Here is a 24402-nt window from a genome sequence, read left to right on the forward strand (position 1 = left end):
ATTTTTGTTTAACCTTGAAAGCTAATAACTAGCTCATCTAATGATCCATGAGCATCTATAAAATTGTTGAATAGTAGAAAAATGACATTTAAAAGCATATGGAAAACCATTTTAGCAAGAAAAAATGCACACAAAAAAAAGAAACAAATTAAGTAATAGGATAACATGCCACAATGTGTAATAAGGAACATAAGCGAGTCAAACCGAGCTAACCAGCTAAATTCCTTGAAAGAAAGTTCAAGCTTGGCTCAAGTTCAAATCGAGGTCAAAGTACATTGTTCAAGTTCAGCTCATTTAACATATATATATATATATATCTAAGTCGAGCTCAACTTGAGCTGAGTTTGACTTTTTTTTTTTTTTACTAAAAGAGGACGGTACCTCCAATTATTTATTAATAAACCCTCACTTTCTGTGGAGAAAAACCGTAATTACAAGATAAGCAAAAAGGAAATAACAGAAAAATAAAATAAAACCCTCCTAAAAACAATGCCAACAACCAATCAAATCAGGACAACAAAATTAAACAAAACTAACAAAGAAGATAAAAACACAAAAACAAACATAGACAAATCAAAACTCACCAAACAAAACTCAATATTTGAACTAACGACGAACGGAAATGAGACCCTACCTATCCATCCGAATAATACCTTTCAGATAACGTGATAGAAGTGTTGTTTTTCGTAAATTACATTATTTCTCATTTCTCCTTTTTTAGTAAGAAAATCAGTCACACTATTACCTTCCCTATATTGATGTGTCTCCATGACGTTCACTCCTTCTAACACTTTTGACTTGACTAACACTTAATTTGCATTAATAAATTAGTTGAACTAAAGTATAGCATGATAGTTCAAGTTCAAGATCAATTCGATTAAACTAAAACTCATTTCAAATTAATAAATAATTAAGTTGAACCAATACAAAAGTTAAAGATAATCGATACTTAATAAAGATAATTTGAGAAAAAATATTTTTCAAAATTTAGAACTCAAATATTTAATAAGACTAATATTGAATTAGTTCATGAGCTACTAATAAGTTAGTAAATGAATTGGCTCAATAAGCTGGTATACGAGTCAATTTGTGAGTCTAGTAAGTCAAGTAGGATTTAACTTGGGCTCTAGTTACTCATTTAGCATAATAAGTAAGTTTAAACAAATCATTATCAAGTCGAACACCAAGTAGCTTATGAGTCAATTCGTAAATTACATTATTTGTAGTTGTATAATTCACTCCAGTTGTCAAACACCATGCCACGTCAAAATTCGCTCATTCTTTTACATATTGGATGTGCAAAGTATCCTAGTTAATTTGTATGGCTAGATTAATTTTGAAAGTAAGTTATTTAAAATGATTTTTGGCGAAAAAATTATGAAAACTAATTAAATTAAATAAATTATTCATTTTTAAGTGTTTATGTACTCTGCAAATTAGGATTAGCTTAATACAAAAATTGCATGCTAGCTAGTTCGGAAAATATCCTACGCTAGCTCCACTAGCTTATATGTACATGCATATATATTGGTATTATTTTTTAAAAAGCGCCCAACAAACTAAAAATTAATGATAAGAGCACAATCACGTTAAGGTTGTATTAATTTTGGAAAATAATTAATTTTAAATCTAAATTACATATACATACATATATATATATATATATATATATATATATTGTGTCTGTGTGTGTGTGAATTTAAATGAAATTTATTAAAATTTCTTAGTACATATTGTCTACATTTAACTATATAAATTGAAATATAATTTTTATATGTTTTGAAGTTCCGAAGCATATATATTTATATATAATCATCTCATTAAATCAATTAATAAAAACACAGACAAGAGTTTTCTGCTGCATGATGACATTGAAGTAACCCCTTGAACAGAAAAACAATTTTTATTTTTTATTTTAAGAATTATAAATACAATCATTATTACAATAATATGCTAGGAACTAAATCGGGATAAACAGCGGAGCGGGCACAATCAGATCAGCGAACCAACCCAAGCAAGATCGAAGAAAAATAAGAAGAAGAAGAAGATCAAGGAAGATAGGTAATAGGAGGGAGAGGGTGAAGAGGTGATGATAAATTTAGAGGGTTTGTCCTTAACGCCGGCAGGGAGGAGCGGCTATCCTGAGTCATAACCGACGCCACTGCCTCGATGAAGACGACGGCGAACTCCACCGCCAGCTTCACCACTCTCATGCACATCTCCAGTCTCTTCATCGCCAGCATTCTCCCCTACTGAATGCAGAGCATCAGCAGCCTACTATGCACGTACTCTTTGATATATCTATCTATGGATCGATCTGTTTAAAAGCTATATCTCCTTCCTTTCCCTGCGTTTTGATCGATCTTTGAAGCTTCTGCTTTTAAAACAAGCTCGCTACCTATTATATATATAGCTACCTACTATGCTCTCTCTCTCTCTCTCTCTCTCTCTCTCTATATATATATATATATATATATATGCCTAACAAGTTAAGGGACATGGGCACATGGCAAATCAGGAAACTTTATCCCATGGCAAATCAGGAAACATTATCTAGAAAAGATGTCCATATCTTTATCAGATGACGTAGGAAATAATGTGAACTAGCTAGCTCTACCCTTGAGTATTATATGCATAATATGTCTCTCTTCCCCATTTCATTCACACATGGTTGAAAAAAATAATGACAACAAGACGAATTTAAATAATTAATTAAAGGCCTGTACATACATATATACACATAACATAAAATTTTCCATGTGTTGTGTCACATATATATACGAATTAATATTTATATTATATATAGCTATCGACCAGGTACAACTTGGGGGGGGGGGGACATGAGAGAGTAAATTAATTAATAATATTATCTTCCACGTAGGATAGATGGCTTGGCTTTTCTTTTCTTTTTTTTTAACTAAATGAGGGCGGTACCTCCAATTATTTATTGATATACCTTTACTTTTAGCGAAAAATATCGTGGTTACAAGACAAGCGTTGGGATAATACAGATAGAAAGAATTAAAAATCTTCTAAAAACAACACCAACATCCAACCAAAACAGAACTACAAATCCAAACAAAACTAACCAAGAAACATACTAACCAATAAAACACCTCACACATCAAACCAAACAAAAGAAAAAATAAACATATACCAATACCAAAAGGAAACCAACTAAACATACCTCATATAAGTCGTATCCATCTTATCCAATTTATACAAACCTTTGATCACTCCTAGAAGTTGAATACTATTTGTAAACAAACTATTCCTCCTCATAGCACATTGTCTAGCCAAAGCATCTGTCACTTTATTTCTTTCTCTATACAAATGATTTATAGAAAAGTCTACTCCCTCTAATATGAATTATTAATTATTAATTCTGATCATCAAATGTACTCGATCATTAATTAATTGTGAACTATACATATTCATTCCTATTCATCTTGATGTAAAGAGATCTACAAAGTCATCGAGTTGTTCAAACTATTATATAATATCAAATAGGGAGAGAAAAGATTCATGTTCTTGTACTCTCAATGCATCTCAAGCCTTCATGGTGTCTAGCCTCTACAATCAACTCGCTAGCAGGAACAATTGTAATAATGTAAGAATCTCATACAACCAGTTGTGGAATTCTTTCATTCCATCAAAGGTGAGCTTTTTTTGCTGGCTAGCAATTAACAATACAATTTTTACTTTGGACAATCTCTGAAAAAAAAAGGTTGGAGGATGACCCCTATGTGTGCTCTGTATAAGAAGGAAAGTGAAGGAATTTATCACATTTTCCTACATTGTCATTTTAGCAAGAAGATTTGGGCTATTGTGTGCTAGAGAACATGTAATTTGTCATGCCCCAAACCTATTAGGGTCTAAGGTTCGACTTTCTATAAAATTTGCACAAATGACATAAGAAATAGAAGTAATGGAAATAAATAAATTTTCATAAACTTTCATACCAGAAAGCTAAACAACTGCATTATAGGAGTATCTCCAACATCAAAATTAACATTCTTAAAATTTAAAAAACATAATGTTGGCTGTTTGAGTCTGATCTCTATTTTGATGTTGATAAACACAAGTGTCTCATGTGTGTGCCCAGCATTTTGAACAGGTTCATGTTTTGGAATGCACACACAAAAGATGAGGATAGAAGCTAGAAAAGATTTAAAGCTCACATCATCCAGGCTGCTCCATGTAGACTTGAAGAGAAAAAGAAGAAGAAGACATTTATTGTATTTGTATTGTATTTAATTTTTATTTTTTTTTATCTTTGATCTGTAATAATGCATGCATCTGCATGATATGTCTAAACACTCAGATTGACCGTAGACAGACCTTAGGGCACCTAGTGTTTAACCAAAAACCTTTTTCATCATAAAAACTAAAATCAAGCAAAAGTTTTGGAACAGCCTTAGGTGATTTCGGTCTACCAACATTGGGTTTTTAGGCTTAATTCAAAAGCCTCGCTCGACCGAACCCTAGTACAAATCATCTTGGTCGACTGAACCAGCCCTAAGTCAAAAGTTTGACTATCTCAATCAATTGAACCATTGGTAGTATAAATGCCACGGTCGACCGAACCGACTAGAAGTCAACATGTTGACTTCGCTCGGTCGACCGTTCTATTTTGAATGCATCTTCCACAATCGACCGAACCATAAAGCCTCTGACACCCCACAACTATTTGGTCAACCAAACCTTGTAGTTCAAAATAGCCTTGGTCAACTGAACCTCAAAGATGGTCAACCAAACTTAAGCCATGGTCTATTGACCTAATAGGTTACACCTAGTTTTGATTATGACAAATACTCTCGGTACTGATAGTTGTACTAAGAATTGCATGCAAGTTCACCTTGTGCATGCTTTAGGACTAAAAGACATATTATGATAGCGTGTAGTGTTCGTGCCGAAAAATGAAGATCTATGTGTTGTATTTTTATTCATTATTTTATTTCTTCATTCTATGATGTAAATTTAATTATGGACTGTGCACTCCAATGGCTTGTAATAATTTGTATCATGCATGGTATAATTATATACAATACCAGAGTGCTAAAATGTTTCCCAAAATACCCTCAACTGGCTAGGGTTATACAAAAATACTCCCAAAAAGACTCACTCTACTGTCAAGGCAATATTGAGGCCCCTCTATCTGCGAGCCTGATCTGCTCGCTTACCTGGATCACCTGAAAAATGTTAAAGTAATGGGATGAGCCAACGCTCATTAAGACGAAATATGTTATTTCTAGTGTGTGGCAAATGAGTTACAATACTATGAAAATTTGTTACTATATAATCATGTATAACTGAATCTGTAAATACAATACAAGTAATATAAACCACCATCTTTTCCATGTTGCTTAACATATCTGTACTTTAGGTTTCTACCCAAAATACTTCTAATGTACATAAGTATATTCTCTATCTTTGTAAATCTGTATATGCATAATAATAACTGAAAACTTCCCTATGAATAACTGTGTGTCATGATTTAACCCCTTATGACAGGGTTGTGCGGCCCGTAGGAGGGATCTATCCTGGCTGACCGACCAAGATAAACCACTATACTCCATCGGCCTGATCAGCCCTCCTCAACCCATATCTGATGGGAAGCCTGTCCACTCGTGGGCTCTATACAATCAACCTTTATACCACGTATTATCTAAATAGGTGGTTGCACTCTATATTGTATATAACTACGATACCGTGCTCTGTAAACTATAATGGTCCAACAAGGTCTGATACTATATAATACATTTCTGTATATATCTATCTGTTTTACCATGATTCTGTAATAACTGTATTAACCATGACGCTGTGATAAACTGTATCTGTATAAACTGTATTTCTGAAATGAACTGTAAAACTGTATGTCATGGTACTGTAAACTATATCTGTATCAATTGTATAATCATGGTATTTTGTAATTACTATAAAATATATTCACTGTCTATATAATCTGTAAAACATAGCTCTGAAAAAAAATACTGTAAAGCATGTCCCTGTACTATATCTATATTCTCAAGCCACACAATAATTTAAAACATATTATACATAATTGATAAACTATATAAATTTCTGCTATGAATAATAATTTGGTAAAATATACATTTCATACTGAAAATCATTCTAAAATTGCCAAAATCTCCCTACTATGAAGGGTCCTACACCTGCAGGGTTCTCCGCTCAACACCCTAAAAATCATATATCCCAAAATAAAGCATTATTATTTATACGTCTATTACATTTCCTACAACTGCTACTAAACCAAATTTTGCTTAAAAAACCTTACCCTGAATTTGGGATGAAATCCAACTTCATCCCACTGACGATCTGCTCTAGCAGACTTGGAGAGAACTTCCCCAAGAGCATCGTGGTGGCCTCAAATCGTCAATCTGACGGCTAACAGGACCGAAATGGAAGAAAAATGGGAGAGGAACCATAGATAGAGGAGAGAGAGGGTCTTCGCTGAAATTTCTGCGTAAAAACTGAGTTTAAGCACTATTTATATTGCGGTATTCGTCGACGAGGCACGTCACCTAGTCGACGAGTCCTGAAGAAAGTTTGTCGACGAACCTGCACCCTCGTCGACGAATTTCAGACTTCCAAAAATCCTTCTTGGTATCTTCTCGTTGACGAAACTTGTCTTCATCGACGAGGTCCTCTTATACCCTCGTCGATAAATCCCCTATGTTCGTCGACGAGGACCTAATAAATTCTCCTAGTCATTACATCCCAAAGTGCAACGTCGTCGACTGCCTCCTTCTGTTACTGTTTTAATTTCTATTCCTCTTTATTATTTAAATACCCTTATTCTTCGGGTCATTACATTCTCCCCTCTTTATAAAATTTTGTCCTTAAAATTTACTATTCATAAAACTCATTATCCCTTAAAGGCAAAATGGTCTACTTATTTTATTACTTGCCCTCACTTATGGCGGAGGAATACCGTGGTTACATGGGTAGTTCTGAGAGATTACAAGTGTAAAAGAAAATTTCCTCCAAAACCAAAATACTATCTATCATATACTCTACATTACAATTACATTATATAAAACAAAATTATCACTGCTATAATAACCCCAAAAAGGGTTATAGAAGATTAGTAGAGTGATTTCCAAAAAAAAAAATTAATTAATTAATTAATCAAATAAAAAAAAGAAAAAAATTAATTAAAATTTATTTTTATTTTTATTAATAAAATATATTATTATTACTATGAATTAAATATATTATTATTATTATTATTATTATTATTATTATTATATATACCAGAAGCTTCAGGAGCCCCCCCCACCTTTTCTCTCTCTCTCCTCTCATTCTCTCTCCCTGCACAGCTTTGAACTTTCTCTCTCTCTCCTCTCATTCTCTCTCCCTCTCTCCTCAATTTCGTGATGGATTTTCGCTCGATCGAAAATTTGAAGATACCGCTGGACTCCATTCTCCGCTGCCATCATTTCTACCGAAGTGGATCGGTGGTAGGAGCGGTGTAGGCGTATCCCCTTGGGTAAGTCAATTTCTCCTTTTTTCTTTAATTTCTTGCAAAGTATAAGTTCAATTGACGAATAGACACCACCACGAGAATCTAGGTATAATTCTCTACAAGTCTAGCGGAATGAAATTCTCGTGGGGATGTCGAGCCAAAACTCCAAATTTGGGGTACGGGGGTTATTAAGGGGCTTATTTTTAATTAATTAACATTAATTTAGAAATGCTAAAATATTGAGCATCTGAGGCTGAAGTAGGATTTTTGGAATTTAGGGCCCGGATGAGCATCGCGGGTGTAATTTTGGGACTCACGAGTAAAATTCAGAAAATTAAGTGGGGGTGTTAAATAATAGTTTAAATATTAATTTGAGGTCTATGGAACCTAGGAAAGGTTAAATGAATATTATTTTGGAGATATAGATTAATTAATCTGAGAAAAATGTAAATTTCAGGAGATAAATTTCGGACGCCAAGGGCGTAGGATCTGGGTGTTAACGAGATTCTCAGGAAGTCAGGTAAGAAGAATAAATTATAGTAGTATTTTAGAATTTCTGTTTAAATTAATATGTGAAAATGTGCTTATGGTATTTTGTTTGGAAATTATTACGATATAAATATCAGATAAATTGTGTGGCATTTGAGTGATTTTAAATTGTGATATTTTGGAGTGTGAAATATAATAATGAGTAATTTTTGAGAAAATGTTAAAATGAGAATTATTGAAGTGATTAGTGAAAAACAATGAAATATGGCATTTATGTGTGAGTAGAAATGTTTGGTCTGAAAAATGAGATTTTGTGAATTACTGATATTGGAAAATAATGAAATGTGACATTTATTTGTGAGTGAAAATTATTTGCATGAGAAAAGAGTTTGTACAAATTGTTGATATGAGTATTTTGGGAAAATGTGAAAAATACGTGAAATATGATATATGATATTACGAGATGATGAAATGTGCATAGAAAATGATGAGAATATTTATATTGAAATGAATTGTGATATACTGGAATATGATTGATAAAATGTCAATATCGCATAATGAATGCGGGTATGTGGTGGTAAATCCTGTTGGATAGTTATGATATTGAGCACGATACTGTTGCTAGTGATGTTAGTGCAACCACACGGACTCTTGGAGCGTGTGGCGTGACAGCCGACTGTGCCATTTTGTAAAGTTTTGGGCCCCCTGAGTCTGGATCAGGGTTATAGGCCGACAGTCATACTACAGACGCGATATGTGATATGATATTTGATCTAATCGGGTCGGCCAACCGCGGTTAGATCCAGCCTTCGGACCGCACAACCTTGACCATGGGGGGAAGCATGACGTGGATAGAAAGATCCTCAGGGCGGCCATGAGTTACAGACGCAATGTTGGTATTTGATACCAAGAATACTCATGAGTCAGAAAGTAAAATGAAAATGGAAAGTGGAAGAATGATAAAATTGGCTAAAATGAGAAATGAAAGAAAGAATGGAAATTGAGAAATAAAGAATGATAAAATTGAGAAATGGAACCGTGTGAGTTGATAATATACATATTTGAGGCGAAGTGAAACTCTCTGCCTGAGGGTTTGCTGAGTAAGGTGAGTGCCCTGATAGGTATCAGATGTGACCATAGGTGGTTGCATAATGTGTTAGGGTAGAGGGAAGTTACTTGTATGAGCGGGTAATCTTTCCTATTATCAGGAACTTCACGGTAAATATGTGTTGGAAATTATTGAATTTGAGAAATGATTTTAAAACTTATAAAAGCTTGTGTTGTATATCTATATGATTATAAGAATGTGTATATCAATGTATTTTCTCAGATGAAACGATGATTTGAAAAGTAAAGTGTATTATAATTGAGCTCATATGGCCACACACTGTAAATAATTTATTCCTTCTTACTGAGATGTGTCTCACCCAATTTATCTAAATTTTTCAAGGAACAAAGACCGACCGGGTGATAGAGCTCTGTGATAGTAGGGAGCTAGAACTTTGATATACAGGGTGAGTTTGGACTAGGGAGGTGTGATTCCCCAGGGTTGTATTATTTTTGAGTATGATATAGTATTGTGTAAATATGTATGTTAATACTCTGGATATTGTATTCTGGATGTTATAAATATATTGTCTTCCGCTGTTAGGTTGTATAATAAAATACTTTTTACTTGGTACCTAATGCAGGTCGGGTCGTATGAATGATAGTAGGATTGTTGACGTGGCCGATATGTGGGTGTTGTGGATGACGTGTAATTATTTATTTATTGTTAAAAAAAATTGTACGAAAATCGGGGCGTCACAGTTTGGTATGAGAGCCTAGGTTGCTAGATTCTGTAGACTTTGGTAGACAGTGAAATACAATACCAGAGTATAGGAGTGGATTTTGAGGAAAATAGGTGATGGGTAAATTGAAATGAGGGTTAGTGATTGTTGGAGGATGAGGTGAGAATTTAGGATTCTATCTTGCGGCCTAGAGACAAGAGTACCGGGGTTCTTTCTGTGTTTTTCCTGGGGTGACGATTTCAGGAAAACCATGGATACTATCACTGGGTCTTGTTTCAGAGTGATAGGACTGAATCTTAAATGGGGATTAAGGATGTGGATAGAAGAATAATTTATGAGTTATTGTAGTGTATGGGTTGTGTGATAGTGATTGTATGCTAAGATTAGTTGTTTCCTTTGCAGGATGGATCCGGGAAACAGCAACACGAGTGCGGGAGGTGATGGACTAGGACCTTCTAATATGGGTGGTGTAGACCCTGATGCGGTATTGCGTAGCGTCACTCAGCAGGTGATGGTTGAGATGGCCAGGAGCTCGGGGGAGCGGAGCTGCACGATTGAGCAGTTTACGCGTATGCGACCCCCATCTTTTGCTGGAGGAGCAGACCCACTGGTAGCAGAGAACTGGGTTCAGGACATAGAGGACATATTGGCAGTCCTCTCATGTACAGACGAGCAGAGGGTGTTATTTGCCACATTTAAATTGACCGGGGAGGCAAAGCACTGGTGGAGGTCAGTGGGAGTACTGGAGGAGCAGAGACCGGATCCTATAGTGATGTCATGGAGTCGCTTTAGGGATATTTTCTTCTAGCGATACTTTCCCACTACAGTTAGGAGCGCAAAGGCATCGGAGTTTCTGTATCTGACACAGGGGTCTATGACGGTGCAACAGTACGCAGCGAGGTTTGTTGAGTTGTCCCGGTTTGTCCCGTATATGGTGCCCGATGAGGAGAGGAAGGCGAAGAAGTTTGAGGAGGGCTTGAGGCAGAACCTGTATGAGCAGGTGGTAGGTTTTCGAGTTCAGACCTTCTCGGAGATAGTGGACAGAGCTGCGGTGATTGAGAGTAGCATACAGAGAGGCACAACAGCCCAGAGCCAGAGGAAGAGGCCCGTGCCTTCTGATTTTCAGGCAGGGCCTAGTCGAGGGCCGTGGAGGAGATATGACACCAGGGGGGAACGATGACAGGGAGGAGGAGATCGAGTAGTATAGGGTAGACAGATGCCCCCTCCTTGTCCTAGATGTTTGAGGAGGCATCCAGAAGAGTTCCGAGTGAGAGAGGTTGTCTGCTATCAGTGCCACTAGTCTGGGCATATCGCGAGAAACTTCCACGCACGACCAGTGGTAGCAGTGGCTCCTCGACCATACAAAGAAGGCTATCAGGCACCTCGAGGTGGACAGCAAAGGAATACTACGTCGACGCAAGTTTATGCACTGACACCAGGAGATGCTGAGGCGGCGGGAAATGTGGTGACAGGTACGGTTTTAATACTGTCATTTAAAGCTACTGTTTTGTTTGATTCTGGGGCGACGCATTCGTTTATCGCTCGGGATTATGTTAAATTGTGTGGGTTTGAGCCTCAGCAGTTAGAAATTAGTTTGTCTATTGCTACCCCAACTGAGGCTGTAGGGGTATGTAGAAAGGTACTCAGGGAATGTCCAGTGGATATTCAGGGAAGGTCTTTGTTAGTTAATCTGGTGGTTTTAGACATGCAAGGGTTTGAGATAATCTTGGGTATGGATTGGCTAGCTGCCCACTATGCTAGCATTGATTGCCATCAAAAAGTTGTAGTATTCAGACCTCTAGAGGGACAGGAGTACATATTCGTGGGATCACGTGTGCGCACCCCACCTCAGTTACTATCTGCTATTCAGGCACGTAGGTTGCTATCAGAAGGCTATCAAGGATATTTAGCCTATGTGAAGGTTGTATCAGAAGGGCAACTGAGGGTGGAGGATATCCCAGTGGTGAGGGATTTTTCTGATGTATTCTCCGAGGATTTGTTGGGGCTACCTCCTAATCGTGAGGTAGAGTTCGTTATTGATCTGGTTCTTGGGACAGTGCCGATTTCGAAGGCACCGTATAGAATGGCACCGGCAGATCTGAAAGAATTGAAGGAGCAGTTGCAGGAACTATTAGATAAGGGGTTTATTCGGTCCAGTGTGTCACCCTAGGGAGCACCGGGACTATCGAGAAATAAATAAAGTAACTATCAAGAATAAATACCCGCTCTCAAGCATCGATGATTTGTTTGACCAGTTACAGGGGACGCAGATCTTTTCGAAGATAGATTTACACTCCGGGAACCATCAGGTGAAAGTCAAGGCGGAAGATGTTCCGAAGACAACATTCAGAACATGGTATGGTCACTATGAATTTCTAGTTATGCCGTTTGGTTTGACGAATGCTTCTGTAGTATTTATGGATCTGATAAATAGGGTTTTTCACCAATACTTGGATCAGTTTGTGGTAGTATTTATTGATGATATATTGGTGTATTCGAAGAGCCCAGAGGAGCATAAGGAGCATCTGAGTATAGTCCTTCAGGTATTGCGAGAGAAGAAGCTATACGCGAAGCTCAAGAAGTGTGAGTTCTGGATGGAACAGGTTACCTTCCTTGGACACGTCATATCCAGGGGCGGTATTTCTATTGATCCGAGTAAGATTAAGGCGGTAGTAGACTGGGTATGACCAAAGAACGTGCACGAGATCAGGAGTTTCTTGAGATTGGTTGGGTACTATCGCAGATTTGTTGAGGGCTTCTCTAGGCTGTCAGGCCCATTGACTAGATTGACCAGGAAAGGAGTGAAGTTTGAGTGGTCTGAGGAATGTGAACAAAGCTTCCAGGAATTGAAGCAGTGACTTACATCACTGCCCTTGTGTTGATGATTCCTTCAGGAGATGAGGGGTTCGTAATTTATAGTGATGCATCCCATAAAGGGCTTAGATGCGTGTTGATGCAGCGAGGGAGAGTGATAGCCTATGCCTTATGACAATTGAAAGAATATGAGAGAAACTACCCTACCCATGATCTGGAGTTGGCAGCAATTGTTTATGCGCTGAAGATTTGGAGGCACTATCTATATAGGGGTAGGTGTGAGATATTTACTGACCATAAGAGTTTAAAGTATTTCTTCACGCAGAAAGAATTGAATATGAGGCAGAGGATATGGCTGGAGCTAATAAAGGATAACAACTGCACTATCAGCTACCACCCGGGAAAGGCTAAAGTGGTTGTTGATGCTTTAAGTCAGAAATCAGTGGATTCATCTGTATCTGCAGTGGAGATTCAGCATCCGATTCAGATGGATCTAGAGAGGCTCGGCGTGGAGCTAGTAGAGGGTGATCCACAGGCGTTCATTGCTGACTTGGTTTTGCAGCCGACTTTACAAAAGTGGATTAAAGCAACCCAGAGGAATGATGTAGAACTAGTAGAGCTTATGGGAAAGGTAGAGTATGGTCAGGAACCAGAGTTCAACATTTCAGATGATGGAGCCTTGAGGTTCCGTACCAAGTTATGCGTTCTTGCCGATCCTGAGATCAAGAGGGTCATTCTGGAGGAAGCGCATCGGTCCCTATATACTGTACATCCAGGTAGCACTAAAATGTACAGAGATCTTTGAGAGTCCTTCTGGTGGAGCAACATGAAGAGGGAGATAGCCCAGTATGTGGATCAGTGTTTGACGTGCTAGCAAGTGAATGATGAACACCAGTGACCGGCGGGATCATTGCAGCCACTCCACATTCCTGAATGGAAGTGGGAGCATATAGCGATGGATTTTGTCTCAGGATTACCTCCGGCATTGCATGGACAAGATGCTATTTGGGTAGTGGTGGATCGACTGACAAAGACAGCCCACTTTTTTCCAATCAGAGTTAGCTACTCCATGGAAATATTGGCTGAATTATACATTCAAGAGATAGTTAGGCTCCACGGCATCCCAGTGTCCATAGTTTCAAATAGAGACCCACGGTTCACATTTTGTTTTTGGAAGAGTCTGCAAGGGGCCATGGGTTCTCAGTTCTCATTCAGCATAGCTTTTCATCCTCAAACAGATGGACAAACAGAGAAGACGATACAGATTCTAGAGGATATGCTGCGAGCATGTGTGCTGGACTTTGGAGGTCGTTGGATGTAGTATTTGCCACTGGTTGAGTTTGCATATAACAACAGCTACCAGGCTAGCATTGGGATGACACCGTATGAGGCGCTTTATGGCAGGAGGTGCCGATCCCCATTGTACTGGGATGAGGTTGGAGAGAGACAGGTATTAGGGCCAGAGCTAATACAGCAGACTCAGGATAAAGTCATACTCATCAGAGACAGGATCAGGACAGCGCAAAGTCGGCAAAAGAGTTGATCCAGTCAGAGTAAAAAGAATAATATTGTGTAATTTTTATTTGTATAGTGTAACATAGGATAAATAGGGTTTTTAGTTTTGAAATGTGAATGGTTTTGGGAGAATTTTGAATAGTTGTAATCTCCCAGAACCCTGGTTGTAACCACGGTATTCCTCCGTCATAAGTGAGGGTAATTAATAAAAATTGGAAGTGTTTTCGCTAAAGAAGGGAAACAGGGGAATGGCAAATTTCGAAGACGAAATTTTTATAAGGAGGAGAGAATGTAATAACCCCAAAAAGAGTTATAGAAGATTAGTAGAGTGAATTCCAAAAAAATAATTAATTAATTAATTAATTAATCGAATAAAAAAAAAAAGAAAACAAAAGAAAAAAAATTAATTAAAATTTATTTTTATTTTTATTAAAAAAATATATTATTATTATACCAGAAGCTTCAGGAGCCCCCCCCCAACTTTTCTTCTTCTTCTTCTTCTTCTTCTTCTTCTTCTTCTTTTCTTTTCTTTTCTCTTCCTGTGCAGCTCTGAACTTTCTCTCTCTCTCCTCTCATTCTCTCTCCCTCTCTCCTCGATTTCGTGACGGATTTTCGCCCGATCGAAAATTCAAAGATACCACTGGACTTTATTCTCTGCTGCCGTCAGTTCTACCGGAGCGGATCGATGGTAGGAGCGGCGTAGGCGTATCCTCTGGGGTAAGCCAATTTCTCATTTTTCTTTAATTTCTTACAAATTATATGCCCAATTAACGAACGGATACCACCACAAGAATCTAGGGATGATTCTCTACAAGACTAGTGGGACGAATTCTCGTGGGGGTGTCGGGCCAAAACCCCAAATTTGGGGTACGAGGGTTATTGAGGGGCTTATTTTTAATTAATTAGCTTAAATTTAGAAATACTAAAAATATTAAGCGTCTGGGGTTGAAGTAGGATTTCTAGAATTTAGGGCCCGGGTGAGAGCCGCAGGTGTAATTTTGGGACCCGCAGGCAAAATTCAAAAAATTAAGTGGGGGTGTTAAATAATAGTTTAAATATTAATTTGAGGTATATGGAACCTAGGGAAGGTTAGATGGGTATTATTTTGAAGAAATAGATTAATTAACCTAGGAAAAATGTAAATTTCAGGAGTTAAATTTCGGGCACCAAAGGCGTAGGATCTGGGTGTTAACGAAACTCTCAGTAAGTCAGGTAAGGTGAATAAATTATACTAGTATTTTTAGAATTTATGTTTAAATTAATATGTGAAAATGTGCTTATGATATTTTGTCTGAAAATTATTACGATATAAATATCAAATAAATTGTGTGGCATTTGAGTGATTTTAAATTGTGATATTTTGGAGTGTGAAATATAACGAAGAGTAATTTTTGAGAAAATGTTAAAATGAGAATTATTGAAGTGATTAGTGAAAAACAATGAAATATGACATTTATGTGTGAGTAGAAATGTTTAGCTTGAAAAATGAGATTTTGTGAATTACTGATATTAAAAAATAATGAAATGTGGCATTTATTTGTGAGTGAAAATTATTTGCATGAGAAAAGAGTTTGTACAAATTGTTGATATGAGTATTTTGTGAAAATGTGAAAAATACGTGAAATATGATATATGATATTACGGGATAATGAAAGTTGCACAGAAAATGATGAGAATATTTATATAAAACTGAATTGTGATATACTGGAATATGATTGATAAAATGTCAATACCGCATAATGAATGCGGGTATGTGGGGGCAAACCCTGTTGAATGGTTGTGATATTGAGCACGGTATCATTGCTAGTGGTGTTAGTGCAACCACACGGACTCTTGGAGCGTGTGGTGTGACAGTCGTCTGTGCCATTTTGTAGGGTTATTGGGCCCCCTGAGTTCGAATCAGTGTTATAGGTTGGCCAGTCGTACTACAGACGCGATATGTGATATGATATTTGATCTAACCGGGTTGGCCAACCGTGGTTAGATCTAGCCTTTGGGCTGCACAACCTTGACCATGGGGGGAAGCATGGCGTGGATAGTGTTGGTCTTACAAGGCTTAAAATCTTATTATCTTGTTTTGATGCTAACAAACAAGTAGAATTTAACATATTTGTGTGAGTAATGTTATTTCAGGGCTCATATATGAGAAAGTAAGGTCAAAGTGCTCACAAGGATCAAATGAAGCTTAAATGAGTCAAAGCATGGATTTAAAGATGATATATTAAACCTTGAAGAATATGAGGACATGAATGAGTTGTTGAAAGCTAAGGAATATTAAAGTCAAAAGAGCCAAAGAAAGGCAAAGTGAGAAAGCTCAAAGAATATGGAAGTTTGAAGAAAAGATGGACTCAATCCAAGGACAAAACATGAAGACTCAAGAACCTAGAATGTTAATGTCCTAGAAGTCTCATGTAAGTGCTTTAATGTTTAAAATATCGTTTGAAATATTATGAAACTCTTAGGTTAACTTCTTAGTCCTAGATACCTTTTAAAATACTTGGAAAATATTTTTATATGGTCAAAAATTATTTTAAAAGGGTTAGAATCATTTTTGGAATGAAAAGCACCAAAAAGAGTTTTTCCAAATGCTGTCAGTTTTTATACATCCGAATTGAGGTGAATTTTTATTGATCAAAAACTCCTTATTTTGAAAAGTTATCAACACAAAATTTGTAGGATTTTCTCTTAGCTTTCTTTTGACACTAAGAACACCTAATTTGGAGTTATACAGAAAATGTTATGGCCAAAACACTAAAGTGGGGTCAAAGTTGTCAGGCAATTGAACATTGTTCACGGCAGAACTTTAGGCGCCTAAACAGTAGACAGAACAACCTCAGGAGACTGACCCTGTGAGTTCAGGTGCCTGAACCTGTATTAACTTTGAAAATTACAATCTTATAAAACTTCAAACGACTGAACCCGAGACTTCAGTCATCCGAACACTGTTTAACGGGCAAATTTTTAAATTCTAATATTTTAAAATATAGCCATTTTGAGCTCCAATTTTTCTAACTTGGAAAACTCTCTAAGGAAACTTTTGCAACATAGAAACAAGTTTGAAAGCCTATAAATACATGGTTTTTCAAATCAAAATATATCCAAGAATTGAAAAATCTGTTTTGAGAAATTGAAAGCACTCTTGTTCTTCAAAAGTTCTCTTGCTCACTCATTGCAAATCTCTTTTGTTGAGATATTCTGAAGTGCTAATCCTTTCTCCTCTGAATTCCTACTTCTAATCCTCATCTAAGAAGGATATTGGTAAATTCTACACTTGAGCTTCATTCTATTTCATATTGATATTTTACATTGAAGTATATAGTGCTGAATTGTACTCACTTGCTCTTTGAGAGAGTATACTTGTACGCAGATCTTATCTTGTGTTTATTGTAGTTCTTTGACGTTCCAAGGATTGTTTGGATTGTTGGCTAAGCAAGGGGATATTGCTTAGAGAGGCGGGCTCTAGCCTAAAAGAGTGACTGAACGAGGGGACATCGTTTGGAGAGGCGGGCTCTAGCCTAGTGAAGGAGTGTTTGAGCGTGGGGTATCGCTTGTAATCAGGTTTTGTTCCACCCGTCAATGGAACAGGTTTAGTGAATCCTTTGGTGGTTTTCCAAAGGCGAGGACGTAGGCTGCGTATAAGCCGAACCTCGTAAAAATCTCTGTCTCACTCTCTCTTTCCCTATTCTTTATTTTTAGTGCATATTTAAATTGCATGGATGGTTTAAATTTGAAAATCATATGAACTACGTATATTTAGAAATCAAACAAACTTAAGGTTTAATTTTGATTTGAGTTGCGGAAACCGAAAGGGAGTATGTTGGTTACACCATATCTTACGGAAACCATACGGGAGTACGTTGCTTGGTTAACATCCCAAAGATAAATTTTCCAAGAGTTTATTTGAGTTCTAAAAATTTGGAAAGAGTGATTGGATTCATCTATACAGGGCTTTACATCAGCGAGCATAAATTCTCATTTACTACAGGGCTTGGTTCAAATTTGGCTAATATCAACAAACAACCATTTTGAGTTTTTATATTACATAATTGTTGTGTATTGACTTGTTTGTTTGCTTGCTTTCTAATTATAGTTGGTTGGTTTTGTTGAATGATTGGATGTTTGTATGGTTAAGGATTAAATAAAGAAACTAAGTTCTTGAGTGCTTAACAAATTAAACAAATAAGTCACAAATTGGTTAAAAGAAATAAAATAAGTTTAAGAATTCTAAAAAGGAATTAAAAGAAATTTTTAAAAGCCAATTCACCCCCCCCCCTATTAGAAAGTTATTCCTAATTTCAGATAAAAAGATCCTCAGGGTGGCCATGAGTTACAGACGCGATGTCGGTATTTGATACCAAAGATACTCATGAGCTGGAAAGTAAAATGAAAATGGAAAGTGAAAGAATGATAAAATTGGCTAAAATGAGAAATGAAAGAAAGAATGGAAATTGAAAAATAAAGAATGATAAAATTGAGAAATGGAACCGTGTGAGTTGATAATATACATATTTAAGGCGAAGTGAAACTCTCTGCCTGAGGGCTTGTTGAGTAAGGTGAGTGCCCTGATAGGTATCAGATGTGGCCATACATGGTTGCATAACGTGTTAGGGTAAAGGAAAACTACCTGTATGGGCGGGTAATCTTTCCTATTCTCAGGAACTTCGCGGTAAATATGTGTTGGAAATTATTGAATTTGAGAAATGATTTTAAAACTTATAAAAGCTTGTGTTGTAAATCTATATGATTATGGGAATATGTATATCAGTGTATTTTCTCAGATGAAACGATGATTTGAAAAGTAAAGTGTATTATAATTGAACTCATATGGCCACACACTGTAAATAATTTATTCCTTCTTACTGAGATGTGTCTCACCCAATTTATCTAAATTTTTCAGGGAACAGAGACCAACCAAGTGATAGAGCTCCGTGATAGTAGAGAGCTGGAACCCTGATATATAGGGTGAGTTTGGACTAGGGAAGTGTGATTCCCTAGGGTTGTATTATTTTTTAGTATGAGATAGTATTGTGTAAATATGTATGTTAATACTTTGGATATTGTATTCTGGATGTTATAAATATATTATCTTCCGTTATTAGGTTGTATAATAAAATAACTTTTTACCTGGTACCCAATGCGAGTCGGGTCATATGAATGATAGTAGGATTGTTGACGTGGCCGATTTGTGGGTGTTGTGGATGACGTGTAATTATTTATTTATTGTTATAAAAAAATTGTACGAAAATCGGGGCATCACAACTACTTTAGTTTACACATCACTGCTATGACCCACTAAATTGGTGGGGGTATTTCTGTCTAATCTCATTTTCAAGCTCAAAGAAGCTTCTTCTATTATGTGGTATTTTCTTACTACGCAATTCCTGTTCTTTTCTATCCAAAATCTGTACTAGAACTTCTTCGTATGACAAAGCATCACTGAGTTCCAATTTGGCGTAGCTGATAATATGGGAAGGATATGGGACGTATTTCCTTAACATAGATACATGAAATACGTCATGAATCCTGAATAGAGATGACGGTAAAGCTAGTCGATAGGCAACTGACTCAATCTTCTCAAATATCTCAAATGGGCCAATGAACCTAGGGCTCAACTTACCCTTCTTTCCTAACCTTATGATTCCCTTCAACGGTGCTATTTTCAGAAATACATGATCACCTACTCCAAATTCCAATTCCCGGCGGTGAGTATCTGCGTAGCTTTTCTGCCGACTCTGTGCTACACTGATCCTATCTCGAATGAGTCGAACTTTATTGTATGCCTACTGAACTATCTCTAGCCCCAAAACTTCCCTCTTATCAAGCTCACTCCAGTATAAAGGGGAACAACACTTCCTACCATAAAGTGCCTCATAAGGAGCCATGCCAATGCTAGCCTGATAGCTGTTTTTGTAGGCAAATTCCACCAATGGCATATACTGAATCCAGCTACCCCCAAAATCCAAAACACACATTCGCAACAAATCCTCGATTATTTGAATAGTTCTTTCTCTCTGACCGTCAGTCTGAGGATGGAAAGCGGTGCTGAATGCTAGTTAAGTCCCTAGTGCCTCCTTTAAACTCCTCTAGAACTGTGATGTGAAACGTGGATCACAGTCCGAGACTATGGATACTAGCACTCCGTGGGGTCGAACAATCTCTTGTATGTAAATCTCTGCTAACCTGTTCATAGGGTAGCTAACCTTAATGGGCAGAAAGTGCACTGTCTTCGTCAACCTATCAACAATTACCCAGATGGAATTCTGACCATGCGGCGCCGGCGATAGCCCAGTAACAAAATCCATGGATACGTGGTCCCACTTCCGCTCAGGAATGAAAAGTGGCTACAATTGACCAGCCGGCCTCTGGTGCTCAATCTTAATGTAACAACCCGAAGAATAATGGTATTTACATAATAAAAAAGGGGAAATGGAAACATAAACAGAAGGAGGCAGTCGACGACGTTGTATTTTGGATGGGATTATCTAGAGAAATTTTCTAGGCCTCATCGACGAACACAGGGGTTTCGTCAACAAGGGTTCTTCAAGATCTCGTCGACGAGAAGATACTGAGAGAGGATTTTTGGAAGCTTGAAATTCGTCAACGAGGGTTGAAGTTCGTTGACAAACTTTCTACAAGACTTGTTGACGAGGTGACGTGGCTCGTCGACGAATCTCATAGGATAAATAGGGTTAAACATGATTTTTCAGTCATTTTCCTACGCATAACTTCTCTCTTTCGTACCTTTCGATTTCTCCTCCTTCTCTCTTCGATTTCGGGCCGGATTTTCGTTGGTTCGAGGATCTGAAGCCACCACGACGGTGCTGGAAAAGTTCTCTACAAATTTGCTGGAGCGGATCGTCGGTGGGGCTAAGTTGGAAACCATCCCAAATCCAGGGTAAGGTTTTCTACTCAATATTTGAATTTTTGATAGTTGTAGAAAGCGTAGTATGCGTAGAAATACTAAACTTTAGTTCTGGGGAATGTTGTTTTCAGGGTGTTGAGTGGGGAACCCTGCGAGTGCAGGAGTGTTTGATTTAGGGGCTTTTCAAGAATCAAGTAAAGGGATAAACTAAGCTAGTATTTTATGAAAAAATATGTATATTGTTATAGAATTTGATTTTAGGAAAATAAATATATTTATATATGATTTATATTTAGAAAAATACTGTTGAAAATGATGTATTTTAAATATGCAAAAAACCTATTAGTGTGGCATGAGTAGAAATTGTTATGAAATCCTGTTTTCTGGGAATGTGTTAATGATACGGATTTTTATAACGGAAAACCGGCGTACGGGCTGATATTTTGATATATTTATCGCCATACGGGCCGAGCTATGGATGTGAGTTGCCAGCGTACGAGCTGAGCTATGTATATGATTTGCCGACGTACGGGCTGAGCTATGGATGTGATTTGCTAGTGTACGGGCTGTGCTATGGATGTGATTTGCCGACGTACGGGCCGAGCTATGGTAAAATGTGAAATACTGGTGTACGGGCTGATGATTTTCATGATATACGTAAATATGCAAAATGAGGATTTGATAATTAATGATATGAAATATCCATGTATCACAGTTTTAGTATATGTTATATGATATCAGAACTTGGTTGGCTTGGTCTAAGCTAGCACTTGTACGGTACCGTTGCTATGTGTCCATGGTCATCATGATCATGATATTTGTGTTAACACTGCTGTACGGAGTGGTGTGAGATTGGATGATCGATGTGGTTTTTATGAAGTGTGTGAGTGCCCTTGGTGTACAGACCAGGTCTGGCAGAGCCATCAGACTTACAGACTGTACTTTTGACTTGGTAGTAGTCGGTCAGCCATTGTCAGGTCCCGCCTTCGAGCCACACAACCCAGTCATGTGAGGGTAATACATGACGACAGCCAGCTAACCTACCAGGAATGTTTTTGTATTATTATTATATGAGATGATATATGTTTATGAAAATGTTGTATCTTCTATCATGTTTTGATGATATATATGTTTTCCTATATTTGACATAACAGTTTACTGAATATGTTCTGTATGGTATATATATAACACGGAATACCCATGTTGCCACACACTAGTATTATTTTATTTCCCTTACTGAGAGGTGTCTCAACCCGAATTTCATAAATATTTCAAGAGCTCTTGATAAGAGAGCGGGTAAAGCCCCGCTGATCTAGTACGGTTGGTCTGCCCTTCTAGAAGGGTAAGTGTTTTGATATGGTTGAATATATTTTGTGGGATGACCCTAGATATCTTTTGGGTTGTGCATTTTGTGTATATATATATACAGTGATTGTAGTAACTCTGGTATTGTGATGTATGGTACAATTAGGTGTTTATGATTTATGTTCCCTGCTGTATAAGCTTCCATGATGTGTTTCTGATGTTTCCCTTGTACCCACGGGTCTAGGTGGATTATGATCTGCTGCGTTTTGTGATATTGATTTAATTATATTAAAAAAATGAGGAAATTAAGCAAGTCGTCACAGTTTGGTATCAGAGACTAGGTTGCTAGGTTCTGTAGACTTTAGAATGCAGCGAAAATAATACCAGAGTATAGGAAATGATTTGAGGTTTTGTTCTACAGTCTGGAGAGAGGACTTCCGTGGTTGTTTCTATGTTTTTCATGGGGTGACGATTTCAGGAAAACCATAGTAAGCTATTGTCGAGTTGTGTTCCTAAAATGTAGAACTGAGGATTAAAAATAAGTTGAGAGTATTAAGATAAGAGGCTAGGTTAAGCAGGTAAATTATAAGGATAGGATTACCGAGTTGCAATTGTTATTTTTCAGGATTGATCTAGGAGGAAGTAGTGCCCATGCGAGTGGCAATGATGGAGCAGGGCCATCAGGTGCAGCTGGGACCAACTCTGATGCGGTATTACGTAGTGTGGCTCAGCAGGTTATGGCTGAGATCGCCAGGAGCTCGGGGAGCAGGGTGGTCCGTCAGTTGGCCATGGGTGCACTATCGAGAAGTTCACGAAGATGAATCCTCCGGCAATCTCAGGGGGAGTTGATCCTGTAACTGTTGAGAACTGAATGTAGGAAACCGAGAATGTTTTGGTGGTGTTGTAGTGTACTGAGGTGGTGGACTACGATGATACTATTGGAGCAGCAGAGGGTGACTCTGATAGCCATGACATGGGACCGGTTTAAGGAGTTGTTCTTCGATAGATATTTTACAGCTACTGTCAGGGAGGCTAAAGTAGAAGAGTTCCTGAGTCTGAAGCAGGGACAGTTATCCATTTTGAAGTATTCAACACGTTTCATCGAGTTCTCTCGTTTCGCCCCGTATATTGTTCCTAATGAAGTGATGAAGGCGAGGCAGTTTGAAAGAGGCTTGAGGCAGAGTATATTCAAGCAGGTGGTGGTGCTGCAGATCCAGGAATTTGTTGAGCTAGTTAATAAGGCAGCCTTGGCAGAGATTGGTGAGCATTTCGATGCAAAGGAGTAGAGTCAGAGGAAGAGATCTGCATCTATCGACTACCAGCAGGGTCATAGATCGGGTTAGTGGAGGAGAGGAAACCATGGCAGAGGGCAGAGACAGGAGACTGGAGGACGCGAGGTGCAGGCAGGGCGGGATCCTCCAGTCTGCCAGACTTGTGGTAGGAGGCACTGGGGAGAGTGTCGAGTTGGTGGTGTGGTCTGCTATCATTGTGGTAGACTAGGGCACATGGTGCGAGACTGCCCTACCCCACCGGATGCAGTTCCAGCTCCCAGACCATACCGGGGAGGTTACCAAGCACCACATGGGGGCCAGCAGAGGAATATGGCTCCATCTAGGGTATTTACTCTGACACCGGGTGAGGCTGAGACGGCAGGTGACGTGGTGACAGGTATGGTTATTATGCTTTCTTTTAAAGTTATTGCATTGTTTGATTCAGGAGCTACACACTCGTTCGTGTCTTCGGGGTGTGTTAAATTATCTAGGGCTAAAATACAACCATTAGACGTTGAATTGTTAGTGTCTACGCTGACTGAATCTATAGTGAGATGTAGTAAGGTATTCCGGGATTGTTCAGTTGATATTCAAGGGGAAATTCTGTCTGCTGATCTGATAGTGTTGGACATGCACGGGTTTGATGTTATATTTGGCATGGATTGGCTACCAACTAATTTTTCCAACATAGATTGTCGAACACAAGAAGTGATATTTAGACCTCCGGGGAAAGCGGAATTCAGGTTTGTAGGATCGTAGGTGCAATCCCCGCCTCAGCTAGTTTCAGCTATCCAGGCCAAAAGACTACTGCTGAGTGGTTGTCAAGGGTTTGTGGCAGTTGTGAAGGAGATGTCAGAGAATGAATTG

This window comes from Malania oleifera, chromosome 5, assembly GCF_029873635.1.
Source record: "Malania oleifera isolate guangnan ecotype guangnan chromosome 5, ASM2987363v1, whole genome shotgun sequence".
NCBI classification, from domain to species: Eukaryota; Viridiplantae; Streptophyta; class Magnoliopsida; order Santalales; family Ximeniaceae; genus Malania; species Malania oleifera.